At 39.0% G+C, this 15,939-nt stretch overlaps 1 long non-coding RNA gene across 1 annotated transcript in view; it reads right to left on the bottom strand.

Annotated features, from left to right (window-relative positions):
• The window catches only part of LOC139732696 (uncharacterized), a 74,485-nt gene extending 61,295 nt beyond the window's left edge, over positions 1-13,190 (bottom strand). Inside the window, exon 1 of the long non-coding RNA XR_011711041.1 lies at positions 13,074-13,190. This is a non-coding gene — a long non-coding RNA (uncharacterized lncRNA). The remainder of the gene's footprint in view (positions 1-13,073) is intronic.
• Between the last annotated feature and the right edge of the window lie 2,749 nt (positions 13,191-15,939).

A 15,939-nucleotide genomic window follows, 5' to 3' on the forward strand; every position in this document is an offset into this window, starting at 1 on the left:
TCCTCAATACTGAAGGAAGTGGACAACATATCTTTCTTCTTTTTTTTTAGACAAACATTTCATATTTCCAGAGATGAAATTTTAGAGGAGGGTCATTTCACAATTATCATCATATGAACCAGGCAACGACTTGCCCCCAGTTTCTAAACTGCATCCCCACCTCCGACCCCCCCCCCCCCCCCCCCCCCACGAACACACACACACACCATACACAAAAGCATAGACCCATGCACTACTAAGGGTATACCAGTAATGCATACTGTATGTGCAACGACAGACAGAGGCTGTTCAGTCATTTTCAGGTTAGTCAGCCATGAGCAAAGCACGGGGCTTAGGGTTAAAGACCTGGTGGTGACATTAATACAGGGGCAGATCCAAGAATTCCAGAATTGTGGATGTCACAATAAAAAATTCTTTGATTAATTACATAAAATAAAGGGGGTGGAAGGTGCCCCCCCCCCCCCTTGATCCACCACTGTCAAGGGTGGCCTGACTAATTCGCTGCCCACAGCAGAGGCATACGAATCCACGAATAGCACTGGTCAACGAATTCAGTGTATTGGAACGTATGCTCATCCATTAGGGTTGATTCCAGTCAAAATTCTTTGGCTGTGTGTGTACAGAACTTGTACACTACAAATACACAGATCAGCGATAAAGCTGTCCACAATATGTTTTAATATGGGGATTCTCAAATATACTGTACAATGAGGAATGTTCGTGTGCATTTAAATTTCACAAATTTTGTGAGAGCCGAGTTTCACACTATATGCATTGAACGTTTGAGGCAACTCAAAAAAAAATTCATGCTGCGAATAAGGCCGTCGGCTCCCATTCACGATTTCATGCCACGAAAATATTGTGTTTTTAGTACTGGTTGTGGCAGCAGTCCCCAGCTTGCTGCCATGGTAACAGTTACTCTCCCTGGCGGTATTGTTAGATGCGCGTATTGCCCTAGAATACGCTAGGCGGTATGCTTTGATTATTGTATGCGCACAGGCGCTTCCCTTTGATCTTGTAATGGTAACCAAATAGTAGAATGATTTTATACGCTCAGATCAGTTTCACGTCTGTAGCTACTACAGAAAACATCGAAGGTACATTCAGCAACGAAATCTTTAAAGGAAAAGGAATCAAAGTCAACGAACCATAAACAAGCTGCTTACATGTGATATAATGTTCACCAAAGAGGTAAGCAATTTAAATATGATTGTATTAAGTCTTATATACAATATATGTGATTGTTATGATTATAGTATTTTATATGTTTGTACATAGAGGTTAAGATTTAACAATGAATATATTGTGAAGAGTGATCGAATTAGTATTGATGTTACTCTTTAGCAAATGTGAGATTGAAAGCACTGTGATCTATAGATGTATATAATTTTAGTGATTATTGTATAAATGCATAATTTTAGTGTAAAACATTCATTAGACATATATGAATGACAAAGCAATTTTATTGTAATTTGTGAAACTGAATTAGATCTTATTGTTGTATATTTTACTTATACAATTTTCTTTACAGTTTCACGGGTACGACCGTTGAGAATAAATATCTGACCGATTCCAACTACGTCCCGTTTGTCAACTGGTAATTTATTGCATGGGCAGCTACACCGGTATCCAAGCAGGGCTACAAGTAGCTTTCCCACTCCATGGTGTATGTACACATGCTACAGGGGTACAATTCAACAAGAAGCATGTCACGGTAAGATGCATTGTACACCGTACAAAGTGGTCACGTACATTTTATATTACGAATACACACACTTGTACTTTAAAGGGACTGTACAGTACTGGTTGAGGTGGGGATTCAGGTTTATAACATTCCTAAGTGAGATAATGAGAAACCTCTAAATGAAATATGAAAGAGAATATAATTTTAAGAAGGATTCAACATTCATTTAATGAAAATTGGTTTTCAAATGGCGGAGATATCCAAAAAAGCGATAATAATAAGATGCAACAGGCCACAACCTTTATTACGATCTCTTTGTTTCACCTTGTTTGTGTATAGGATATCTCAGTCATTTCAAACCAATTTTCATCAAATAAACTTTCAATTTCCCTTAGAATTGTATGCTCTTTGACATATGATAGAGTGGTTCCTGATATCTCGCAAAGCATTTTTAAAAGCTAAAACCTCACCTCAACCAGTACTGTACAGTCCCTTTAAGTAGCATGAGTACCAGGCACAACACACCTGTACTGTGCCTCTCTATCACAAATGATCAGGCATAGCGCTCAGCCCTTACAAACAGAAAAATCCCCATTCATCACAGGCTGCTTCTTGAGAAAACGACGCTCAGATCCAAGCAAACAAACACCCAAGTATTCGTGTAGGCCTACCCTGTTGAGGTCCCTATTCACAGATACACTCCTGATTTTCAAGGGAGAGTATGCCACGTATGTGTACATGAATGGCTGTCAAAAAGAGTTCAGTCATATTGTACTGTATTGTAGGGTGCAACTCCTGCTAGCAAGGTCTTCTGGACCAGCAGTTTTGTTTTATCAAATTGAAATTTTGTTATACCTACATCCATACAAACAAAGTGTACAAATATCTAATTGATTTGGTCACTGAATTTTACTTTGTTGTATCCAAAATTTCATAATAATCGTGTTCACTATCACGGAACTGCACTGTACAATGTGAAAAATGCCTGGGTTTTCTTTTTCACAGGTTGTCAAGATAAGGGGTCATGCATCACAAACAAGAGTGTGGCTCTTTCAAGATCAATACAATATGAATCACTTTGGTAGAAAAAAAATAAAATGGCCTCTGAAATGTTGCAAAGTATCTTGAAAATGCTCCAGAATATATTACAGTTGTATGGTAATATCCAAATGCAATAAAGGGCAATTCCACGGTAACTGACGTTACGCGTAAGGATTTTCATGAAATTGTTTACCTTGTAGTTTTGTGAATGAAAGCACCTGGGGCTTGCAATTAGCATTGATGAATGAGTTCATGAGAATGAAGAAATAGGTGGAAAGTTTTTCTCTCAAACTGCATTTCTTATCACAATAGCAAGTGAAAATGTGTCGGTAACTGACGTTACGGAAAAAGGACATGGGAATTTATGGTGTAGATTTAAATGGAAATATCTCATGTCCCTGACTTTTAACCTTTATGTGTTTAATATGGCAATACACTTAGGTTCTTAGGAACAGGTGTGCAAAATAATGTGCACTTTAGTTGTCTCCTTTTAGCACCATGCAAGTTTCAGTGAAGGCATGACGGTAACTGACGTTACGTAACTGACGTTACGCTTACATTTGCCATAGGGTTTACACATGCAAAATCATGATCGGGAATAGCTTTGTGATTTTTCATAATTCTGACCATTCAGAATGATTTGTTTGATATGGAGTCATACCTTGGTTCATCAGTCATAAATACACAAATGAGATGAAACATTAGTCCATTTTCTTTGTGTTCTATGAAAACTTAAAGGTAAACATGTCAGTAACTGACGTTACACATACTTTGCCATGGGGTTTACAGAGAACTAATTTCTTTAACAGGTTATTATACTGCTGCAGTATACCAGTATCAATCCCATGCAACTACAATTTTGTACTTAGCAACAAATTAAAACAAAATCTAAAGACACAAATGGGTTGGGTCCTTAGGGGGCACCCCCCCCCCCCCCCCCCCCCCATGCCATAACACAGTTGGGCAAAAATAAAGTAAATGCACAAGAGGATATTTCTTGACATTTGTCTTAAGATTGAATTCTAATTCAACATTTATGATTACACAGAGCCATTAATAGATTAAGCAGTTCCAAGTATAAATACATGCATAATTGACATGACTAAGGGTTTTTTTTTTTTTTTTTATTTAATGAACAGGAAATTTTCTATATCTAGAGTGCTCCGCCCATAATACCTTTACACAAAACATGGATATTTTTTTGCTTGAAAAAAAAATCAAAAAATCAAAATATATTTCAGGTCATGGGGAAAACACACTTATCAACTCATTATATGCATAAATATGTATGAAATCTATTGTGATATATTTCTTCTCCTTTTCTTTATTTTACTCCTTCTCCTTCAAGGCATTGTTAGGGCCATAAATAAAAAAAAGGTCTCCATCATCAATCTAAATGAAAAGTGTAGCACTTTTAATATTTCTCTGTGAAGAAGAAAAATAAATGCTTTTTTGGTCAAAAGAGCATTATTGGTTTACACTATTCCTTGCTTGAAGTAATTGAACTGGTTTTCTTTTCCTTTACACTGATATATCACGGCTTGCAAATACATTCCAGATACCAAGAAATCGAACTTTGCAACGAAAGAATTCTAAGATCAATATAAAAAAAAAAAAAAAATCTTCCTGTTCATAATTATCATGTATTGTATTACAAAATATCCCTGCATGAATAGAATAAAGTAATCAACAAATACACACTGTATGAACAATTTTTTTTTAAACCCTAGAATCCCCTCTCACTTTGAGCAACATCAGTGTCAAGTTTCAAACAGTAATGAGTACATGCCTTACGTACCATAATACAAGATGCGCCATGTTAACTACACCAGACATTTAAGTGCAAGAGAAGAAATATCTGTTTGTGCATTTGCCTTGAGGTAGAAACTTCACTAAGTTTCCAGAAAAAAAAAAGAAAAATGCTGGCAAAAGCAAACATTGGTGAAGATTGTAGCTGTTGGTATAAAGCTGTGCACAAGTTTGCACGTTAACCACCTTTTCTATAAAAAACAATCATGTCACTGATTAGGCCTACAAACTTTGGTAGCTTTATCATCCCATAGGACTGGGAATGTACTAATTTGAGTGCATATACTGCATGTGGCAAACTAAACTTCCAGATGATTTAGCCTTAAACTTGTGCTGAATCAAAAATCGAAAGCTCAAGCCCCCTTCCCCCCCCCAAAAAAAAAAAAAAAGATAATCATGGTAAATGAATGAATAAATAAATTTAGAAATAAAATAAAATGAAAAAAATATATTCATGGACATACCATGGTAATGACGTCATTCCCTATGAAAGGGATTGCTGCTCTTTGTTGTAAGTTGACTTCCCAGATGTATTGAAATGGCCAAGAGTCAAAAATTTTGCCTCAGTTATAATTACTGTCATGGTAACTGACGTTACATACTCGTGTATGACGTTTCGGTAACTGACGTTACACATTTTGTAGTGATCATTTGGACTCTCCAGTATGCCAAGTATCCTTATTTCTGATATTGAAATGAAGGCATATGGGCATACATTAGAAATCCCAAGTTACATCATAAAGCTCACTTTCTTTGATGAATAAAGTTAAAAATTCCTTGTTTTTGGTAACTGACGTTACATCCATCATTGTCAAAGTAATTAAAAGTTTTTATCAATTTCTTTAAAGCAACCAGCTTTTTTTTCTATCGTGTGGTAAAAGACTTCTCTGGTAACTGCATACATATAAAAGATTGTTGTTTAGAGGACTAATAAAGTGGATATACAGAGAGTAAGTTATGCCACAATCCACTCTTTTCACCATTGAGTTATAGGCATATTTTGGCAGCCATTTTGAAAATCAAAATGGCCTCTTTTATTGAAAAACATAATGATTCTTAAAACTTCAACTCAAGTACTGTCTGAAAATGTATGGTGTTTGAAACAAATATCATTTTGAATTTTTGGCACCTGTGTCCTAGTTACCGTGGAATTGCCCTAAACCATTTGAGGCAATAATCATGAGGGTTTCCAAAAGTATCAAAGTATCAAGGTGGATCAATTTTCTTTTGACATTGTAATAACGATTGCAAGAGATACATTGTACATGTACTGATTTGTGTGAGTGTCTGTAGGTGTGTCTACACATAAGAATGATTTTCACATTGCATTACATAATTTAATCATTTTTACAATTTTGGGTACTGGTACGTGTGAATGGGACTACAGCCAGACAGCAGGGGACTCTAAGGGTGTGTTTATCAGCTCACTTCAGGCGCAGAATTAAGGTTTGCAAACAACTTTCAGGGAGTTTTGAGCAGTTGATATTATGCAAAGCTGTTTTGATTACAGGGGTAGAAATGCATATCGGCATTCTGAAATGATAACATAAACGGTATCCCAGGGTACCTCTAGAATGAAAATCAGCCACTTTGTAGAATTATTCATTTTTTTAAAGAAGGTTGTACCCTGGGTTGCCAAAAAGTGGAAGTTATTTTGGTGCTGGAGCTACAATTGTAGCGGCGCTAGCCACTACAGTGCAGTGCACTGAAGCACATGCTATCGCTAGCACAGTGTGCCATGCATGCATCGTATAACATGCAGTGGCATGGGAGTGACTAGAGTATGTACACGCACACACAGTGCATGCATTTCTCTACGGCTGTCCTCGAGTGGACGTGAGGTGGCGCTACACAACGCGGGGGTAACCTGGGGTACTACAGTACCCCGGGTAACGCATGATACATCAAATGCCAAAAAAGTGCAATCACAAACGTGTATGAGCCAGAAACACCTGGACTGCAGAGTTGAAACGCTATGCCGTTATAAAAGCAAAGTTGCTTAGAAACATTAGGACCTGCACATACTGTAAACGTCAATATTTTCGCGCGATTAATTTTTCGCGCTGAGCGGCTCGAAAACGTATTCGCGGGTTCTTAAATTCGCGCTCCGCAGCAGGTTACTTTACTGTAGTACACATTCACTGCTTTCATCCAAAGCCTCTGCTACATAGCTTGCTATGCCAGCGTACGACAAGCGACGTAGCGAGCGGCTCGACTGCGAGTACAAGCACTCAAATACGTAGTACAGCTGTGACTGTAGTACCGTAGTCACGGGGGAATGTAGCATCGGTGCGCGCGGTGCACACTGCATGCTACAGTACACAGCAATCTATCGTCTCTTCGCACAGTACTAGCAGCGTAAACATGCCTGTACATTGTACTACGTAGCAGTATCATCGATGAAGCGCACACAATTCATCCCGTTCAAAATGTGCATAGAAAATTGTGAAGATATATTCGCGCGTTTTTGAATTCGCGCTAGCCGAACGTAGCGCGAAATCCGCGAAAATTAATGTACCGCGAAAATTTCCACGTTTACAGTACCAACCAGTGCTGTTAAACTACAATATGTACAATGTACACATCTCCATCCCTCGGCTCAAACTGCGCAGTGGAGCTGCACAGTGACAAGACCTCCCAGTCAACTTGAATGACAGAGTTGATAAGACAACAACTCAAGAAACACAATCCGAAAGGCGTTTGCAAACACACTTTGATAGTGGGTACTGAAACACTTTTCAAACATGGGAAAGTTGGTGAACACGGCGATACATGTAGATCATACTTTGGTCTGGCACTTCACCACAAAAACAGGAAACTACTTGGCCAGACCTGGGACTTGAATAACACACAGCAAATTGGCCAGCAAGGTCATTATGGTCAGTCTAGGGCAACTGTCCATTCACAAACAAGATCCCATGTACATGTAAGCGAAGAACGTGCCTGTACATAATGTAACTGTGAAATAGAAATGTTCACTGAACATAGGAAAAGGATGATCTTTTGCATTTACATACAATATTCAGAATACTAATTTTTTGAGCTTGTCTAATTTCACTGAACTTGACATGCACTGTTTATCTTTGTGCAGAAGAATGTAATGATGATAAGAAATTGGTCTACATTATACAATGTATGTGTGTATTCCCATACAATGTTCCTCACAAAGTTCATTATCATGAGTTATTAAAAATGAACCTATTTGTATTCCAATACCCGGTATACAGTTATGTATAAAACTTTTTTTCTCCCTTATCTGGTCAAATCGCTTATCTGGACGGGTGCTGGTCCCAACATACTGTACATATAATACAGTGTACCTTTCCAATAACAGATGTCAGACTGTACAAGGCAAACCCAAGTACCATGTTATGATTATTTAATGACCCTTTGAAAGTGTTGCAGGGAAGCACTAATGATCCCCAGAATGCTTCTTTCCCTGTGTTTTACAAACGCTACGCCAAAGGCACAGTACAATGACTTTATTGTTGTTCTTTTCAAGCACTAATTCGAGTTCAGAATCAGATAAGAAACAAGGTGCGACACACACACAAAAAAAGTGGATCACATTTATATTACTGTACAACACATAGGCCTATATTGGCTATAGCCTATAGGCTGTGTGTGCTAACGCACAAATGTAGTGTATCCAGACAGACTTCAGTCCCATATTTCATTAAAAAGTAGACAGACGTTTGCATCTCATGCTCTTTACATACATGCAGTATACACATGTACTTTGTACATTAATACATATTTGTACATTGGACAACACTGGAATACAAACTGCAACAGGCTCTATGGGATGTTCACTCCAATCCAATTCTCACTTCATGTAACTTCCAAGGTTTAGTGTCTTGCAATTAAATTTCTGTGCACAGTGTCTTGTTTACCGGTACTTTGGTGATAGGTTATTGCCTCTCCTTGAATGCTATTTTGGGATACTATTTTGTGGTTGTTAAAGTTTTTTGTTTTTGTTTTTGGTTTGTTTTTTCAATTGTATGTATAAGGAGCAAATGTCATGGAACAGTATATATTGTACATCACTCCAGGGAACCACTAGCTGGCCAACATAGTAGAGCTGATTACAGCACATGTGCAATGGAAATTTGTGTACTAGAAACTTGTGCAAGCTGCTGAAATCCCACACTAGATATAAATTGTGACTATAAATGCGCAGTAGAGTATTAGTAGACTTTGCGCATTATGTCCTTTATTATTACTATTAAATTAAATGCATAGAAATCTCATATAACCCAAAAACAGGGCACTGAATACAATGTAGTCTATAATAAAAGCTGGAAAGACTAAGAGGGGGCAAAAAACTGACCTGGAACACAGCCTGGCTGCTGCCATCCCCCTTGTCCTACATACATTGTACATTGTAGTTCCGATGGAACTACAGCTGTACATACATTTTTTTTTTTTTTTTGTAATTTGTACTACCGGTACTGTATAAGTTGAAATTTTTGCGGTGTCAAAATTTTCGCCCATTTCACACAACCACAAACCAGCGTGAAAATAAAAGCACGCGATTGTTTTTGCTTGCCATATTCAATAATGTTCCAGTACTTGATATCTTGATTCCGCAGAATTTAACACACGCGAAACTCTTCTTACCCGGCCAAGCACAAAAAAATTAGTCACGCGAAAATATCCACTTTTACAGTATTATGTACAAGTGCATGCATCATATAACATCCATTCTCGCTGCCAAGTTTTTCTGATATAAGCCTACAATTGTACTGGTAGTTCATGCATTACAGCGACCAGTATGGTATGACTGTACCCTAAACCTCTCGATACAATCTTTATTTTTCACTTCTGAATTTATTTCTGGTACAGATGGGACTAACGTTACAGTATCTCTCACTTCAACATTTGCCAAGTTCTACATTGTAATTCAACCCTCCCCCCCCCCCCCCTGAAAAAATGTCAATAGCCAGGCATTATGGCTGACTACATGTACATTGTAAACACACAAGACAGAATGTACAAAGTGTAGATACTGCCTCTACACTATCTCCTGATAGGCTGATCCACTTTATTCATTTTTTTGGTCACATTGACAGGCAGCCTGTATTATTAAGTCCAAAGTGGACAAAAGCCAGAACTTAGCAAATGTCAGAAAGATGTGTCCAATTAGTGGTCAAATGGGGCAAAACCAAGGTGTGAGGGGCCATGTGCAATTACGTACATCATGGTACATTGTACATGTACATGGACAACAGTGTTAACATGGACACTTCAGAGTGATTCAATACAATGCATGCAATGTGCATAAATTTGTATTCGATGTAGATCAGTATCTGAGGGGTGAAGATATCATGGGGTGTGGTAAAAGGATGGCCTGGTGGTACAGTGTACACTATAATGTTGCTATCTGGAGAGCAATAGAGCATGTATAATTCCAAGAGGGATTCAATGTTTATTTGATGAAATTCGGTTTTGTAATGGCCGAGATATCCAAAACAGAGAAATCCTAATAAAATTAAAAAGTGGGACCCACCTTATTAGGATCGCTTTGTTTTACTTTGTTTTTGGATGTCTCAGCCATCCTACTTTCTACAACCATTTTCCATCTAATAAACTTGAATTCCTAGTACAGTCAAACCTGCCTTAGCAGCCACCTCTCTATAGCGGCCACCTGTCTATAGCGGCCACTGAAAAATCCCCCCGAGAGAAAAGCCATGTTAAAGACCCTGTGTATAGCGGCCACCTGTCTAACGCGGCCAGCGGCCACAAATTTTGTTTCCCGCGGTAGATTTTAACCTGTCTATAGCGGCCAAAAACCCGATGGAGCCGTAGCCGAGCTGATAATTCAGGGTGTTTTTCTGCTTTTTAGCCGTGCCAGTCATTTCTGGGCAACATTCAGTGATCGCCACCGTTGCATTCATCACTTATTCAGTCACAATAACGCACTAATTCATGACTGTGCACATGCTACATCTAGTGTACTGTGCAACAATTTCATAAACACCGGCATTGTTCTATGCATGATACACACGTGTGCATACGTACACATATAAATGTACATGTATACAACGATGATACATGTACATGTAGGCAATGCACACAAAGTTGGATTACCTGTCTATAGCGGCCACCTGTCTATAACGGCCACTTTTTCCGTATCCCTTGGGTGGCCGCTATAGACAGGTTTGACTGTACTTTATATTTCATACACTACATACAGTGGTTTCTTGGTAGGGAATCTATCTCACCAATGTTAAAAACCCAATCCTCATCTCAACTGACCAATACTACTAGCTACTCTAGGCCTAGATTCTATACCATCCCTTTAAAAGAAAAATCGGACAATCCGTTCAAATGTTAAAAAGTTAAATTCATATTTCAAGTTTCTGCTCAGTCTGCTGACTGAGAAGACTGCCAACAGCTTGTGATGTCACAATATCACGAACGATATTACTATTAGATGGTCTAGCAGTTTCTATACTCAAGGAAAATATTTAAAAGAAATTCAACATAGAGTTTTATATACCTCATTTCTAAAATCCTCTCATCTGATTGGTTAAAAGGGGAGTCATGAAAATAACTGTGCCCTATTTTTGAGTTACTGTGACCGGGGCCCGGGCACAGTTAGTAAATAGGTTTTAGAGACAGTCGCGACCCCATACACGTAGATCGCTCATATGTACGCACCAATGATACAACCGCCGCACATTCAATCAGCGTGCTGTAAAAGAGACTAGCGGACTGGTTTGGAGACAATCGCAACCCCGCAGTACACGTAACGTACACTGTACACATCACTGTACGCACCAATGATACGACCGCCGCGCTGTCGATCAGCATTGATTACGAGTGTTGTAAAAGAGACTAGAATCTATATTTTCGGTATCTATATTTCGGAATCTATATTTTCGGTATCTTATACAAATAATGACTGCTATGAGGGGCACATTTAAAATTATGGGCTCGAGGTGATGTGAAAACCGTAACTATGCCCGAAGCGAAGCTGAGGGCATGGTTATGCTTTTCACATCACCGAGGGCCTACATAATTTTAACTGTACCCCGAATATCAAGCAGTCATTATTTGTTTTATATACCTAAAATATAGATTTCGAAATATAGATACCGAAAATATAGATTCTAGTCTCTTTTACAGCACTCGTAATCAGTGCTGATCGACAGCGCGGCAGTCGTATCATTGGTGCGTACACAGTGATCCTCTATGTGTACATACAGTGTACGTGTACTACATGTACCTTAACAAAGTAACGGGGTTGTGACTGTCTCCAAACCAGTCCGCTAGTCTCTTTTACAGCACGCTGATCGAATGCGCGGCGGTCGTATCATTGGTGCGTACATAGAGCGATCTATGTGTACAGGGTCGCGACTGTCTCTAAAACCTATTTACTAACTGCGCCCGGGCCCCGGTCACAGTAACTCAAAAATAGGGCACAGTTATTTTCATGACTCCCCTTTTAACCAATCAGATGAGAGGATTCTAGATATGAGGTATATAAAAAACAAATAATGACTGCTTGATATTCGGGGTACAGTTAAAATTATGTAGGCCCTCGGTGATAATTTTAACTGTGCCCCTCATAGCAGTCATTCATTTGTATACTATTTTCATTTTTCTAGCATTATGTACAGAAGAGAACGTTTGACTTAGGGCCTACCTCTTTTAGAAGACAGGGGGGATAATATTACCCTTATACGTTAGAGACAACTCGAGGAAATGTGTACTTTTTTTTCACAAAATAACATTTTGTGAAATTCTCTTTATATTTTCTTTTAACAATAAAAAAATTGAACTAACAGTTTGTATGACATCATGATATACGATTATTACGATATAGTAACACTGTGCTGTGCATGTCTTCTCATCCAGTACTTGACTACGCAGAGTCTATCTTTCTACATTCACATTGCACTTTACATTAAGATTCCTAACTATTGAATGAATTGTCTAATTTTCCCCAAACTTTCTCTAACATTTATTGTGACTTAGGCCTATAACTATACTACTGTAGGATCAGCCATAGCAATATTGCTGCATCCACTCAATCCACATGATCACGATGAGCATGAGGGTAGACTTTTATTGCTTTAAGTAACTCACAAAGTATTAAAACCACACTCCACTTGACTCAATCAACAGAGACCTCCACCATCATCACCACCGGGCCGGCATCTCCAAACCCTTGTAACGTTACAGTACATCACTCACTGTCTCATCTGAGCTGCATCGGGAATAAACCAAGAAATCTTGACCCTCCGAATGGACAGTGGACCAAGTTTACAAAATCAAAACCTTGTTGCATATAGATCCAAGCCAATCTATCAACACCAAAAAACTGAATGTATCATATCACACAGTCCATGCATGGCCATGGGAGGGAATGCGGAAGGCTGTGTATAAAGTATTTCGTATCGGTAATCGCTGACTGTGGTCGCAGCATAACCTAGGAAGAAACAATCATCGGTGATACATTCTAACTGTTACTGGTCCTGTAACATTAATCCGACGTTACTACTCGTGCTTCAAAAGCACAAATCATACTTACGAATATTCCAAATATATATATTAATCCATGAGTGGCAGGTCGGCAGGACTAAATCACAAATTTAACCGGAAAGACGCCGTTATTCTCCGTTGATTCCTATACCCCGTTGCAGAAGTGCATTCGGCGAACAAGCTGCATGGGTTGCACACACACGTACTACGTACGTACGTATAGTACGTGCATGCAGTCGCTGCGCTGCGGTACTCCTCCTAGGCCTACGGTACGGAGCTGCCAGCTCGCTCACACACAGCGAAACCATACACACACATAATAACTTTACTCCAGTGGAAAGATGCATACATGACCCACACACACTATTCTTACCACGGCGCGGCGCAGGGTACGGATAATCACATAGGATATTCCAATATCAGCGATGTTGTGTGTATTTCCCATGCACAAATCGTATAACGTTACTTTCAATGGCAATACCCATCATTCCGTTCGATGACCCCACCCCCAATAGAGGACGCCATACCTGTAAAAGAATTCAGAATTTCGAGTGGTAAGGTTGGTTGCTTATCGGTTTCTTAAATAAATAAACACACAAACAAAAAAAATACAAGAGTGTCGCTGCAGGAGGGTTTAGAGGCTCACTATTTTTATCAAAATATGGTGCCAACATGTGGGTTGTCTTTTAATGCCAACTACAACATAACATCCTCAAGTATTTGAATCGAATTTCACTTTGACTCTTGCAGAAAGTTGTGTAATTTTAAACATAAAAAAAAATATACTGAAGATTCAATTTAAGTACGACAGAAATTGTATTCTTTTCTTCTCAACACTATCACCGACATTTTATCTATCCTGCTTTATCAATGGCACCCAGGGATTCTGAGTCTCCCTACTGGTCTAAATAATAATATTCGTTACATACAGAAATATTGTGTGGTCCGACGGATCACTCGGATCCCCCATTTGGAAAATAAAACTAACAATTATTTAAAAACAAATAATCCGCCCATTTTATTGTCCAGGAACTGCTGGCGTCACACGATATAGTTCAACCACCAAATTTGTAATGACCTGGAATGATACATTATTAGTATGTGACGTCAAGATTTTCCAAAACAGCTCCATTCTTTAGAACTCTTGACTTCACGATTTCGGAAAATAGCTGTATAATGGAAAATCTGGCGTCAGACATTCCAGCAGGCCTTTAATGTCAGGCCCGTAGCCAGGGGGGTGCGTCGGGTGCGTACGCACCCCCCCCCCCCCCCCCCCCCCCATTCTGAAAGGTCCACTTTTTCATAATAACGGTTTTTAGCAATTCTCAAGATAACAATCCAAATGAATATAAAGACACATTATATGCTACGTAAATGTGGAAGAGTACGTTTAACAATGTTAAAAATAATTGTACGAAACCCTTTTGTTGTATGAACCATCGGATCGTCCCCATGCACACAAACACAAATGTTAGGCGCCTATGTATCAATTTGTGCGAGCTTGTTTACATATTGAAAACTTTCGGTCATCTGCGAAGCCGCGCTTCCGCGCGAACGCTATAACAACACGTAAAACGGGTCAAAAATCGACGCATTTTTCCACAAAATCTGCCATAACTTTTAAACTGTTTAAGAAGCAAACTTGGGGCGCCCGGATTCTGAAAGTGGACACTTTAGGGATTATTTATGTGTATATATCTTTATTGTAACATTTGTAGCAGTGACGCAAATTAGATCAGAAAAGTACCTTACTCTCTAAAAAATTTCGAGTGAATAATTCACTCCTCGCAAGGAGTGAATAAAATTTCACTCGATTAAGAGTGACTTTCACTCGTTGTCGAGTGAATTTCACTCTTGTAACGAGTAAAATGTGTGTGAAACCTATTCGCCGAGTGAATTCCGAGTGAAAATTAAGCCGAGTGAATTTCGAGTGAATACATAATTAAACGCATTTGGCTAGGCCAATAGGAATTGAGAATTCCCTTGTCATGTGTTTACTCTAAGCCAATCACCAGCCGCAATTTCCCCTGGCTTGGGCGCGGGCATGGTTTACGTGAAGAGCGACGCGTCGCCTGTGCGTGGACTCTGTGCAATTGCGTGCATGCTGTGTGTGTGCTAGCTGTGCGTGTATTATGCATAGGATCACAGATTTACGTGCGTGGTATTCGTGAGAATCAGAGCCTAGCTGGATGTCGTGATGGACGTGAGAAAATTTCTGTCTTCAAATTGAGTGGGGCGGAGATATCATTCACATTTTTGAAGGTAAGCAAACCATAAAAGATCGATCTAATTATAACTTGTTGAGTTTTTCCAGTATTACGGGCTAGTCTAACGTTATACCTCTCCGTAAACGAACATGTAAGTTACCTTACGAATAACCCCGGGCCCGGGGCTTTCCTTATACACAGTTAGCTATGGGGCTGGTCGAAGAACACCTTACGGACAGCTAGTTGTAGAATCCGAGGCCGAAACTCAACTGGTGGGTGTTGGGATGTAATAATACGTTGAGTCTTTGATTGTACACGTTGGGATCTAGGGCTTGAACTATTCGCGGACTATGTAAAGTCTTTAACTTTTTTAGAAACTAATTAACAAAATAGACCAGTTAATTTGAGTTCTGATTTCAAAAAAAAAAAAAATGAGTGATGAGTGAAACGTTGGTCGTTAGTCATTGAATTGACATTGTACAAGCATACTCATCACACAGAGATTAATGTAGTCGAGTGTAAATAAAGATAGAACTTATAAATACTATAACTGTTACTAAGCTGTGCTAAAGCAAGCGCCTAGCGCTAGACACGTACTCTACATTGCTATTGTTGAGTTGACAGCCGAATCACTGACACTGTGTTGCCAGATGAGATGGTGATCTCGATCAGTACGGTAATGAAAAATGGTGAAATTTGGTGATTTAT

This window comes from Diadema antillarum, unplaced genomic scaffold, assembly GCF_040938485.1.
Source record: "Diadema antillarum isolate AM-2024a unplaced genomic scaffold, OU_Dant_1.0 seq00000443_RagTag, whole genome shotgun sequence".
In the NCBI taxonomy this organism is placed as follows: domain Eukaryota; kingdom Metazoa; phylum Echinodermata; class Echinoidea; order Diadematoida; family Diadematidae; genus Diadema; species Diadema antillarum.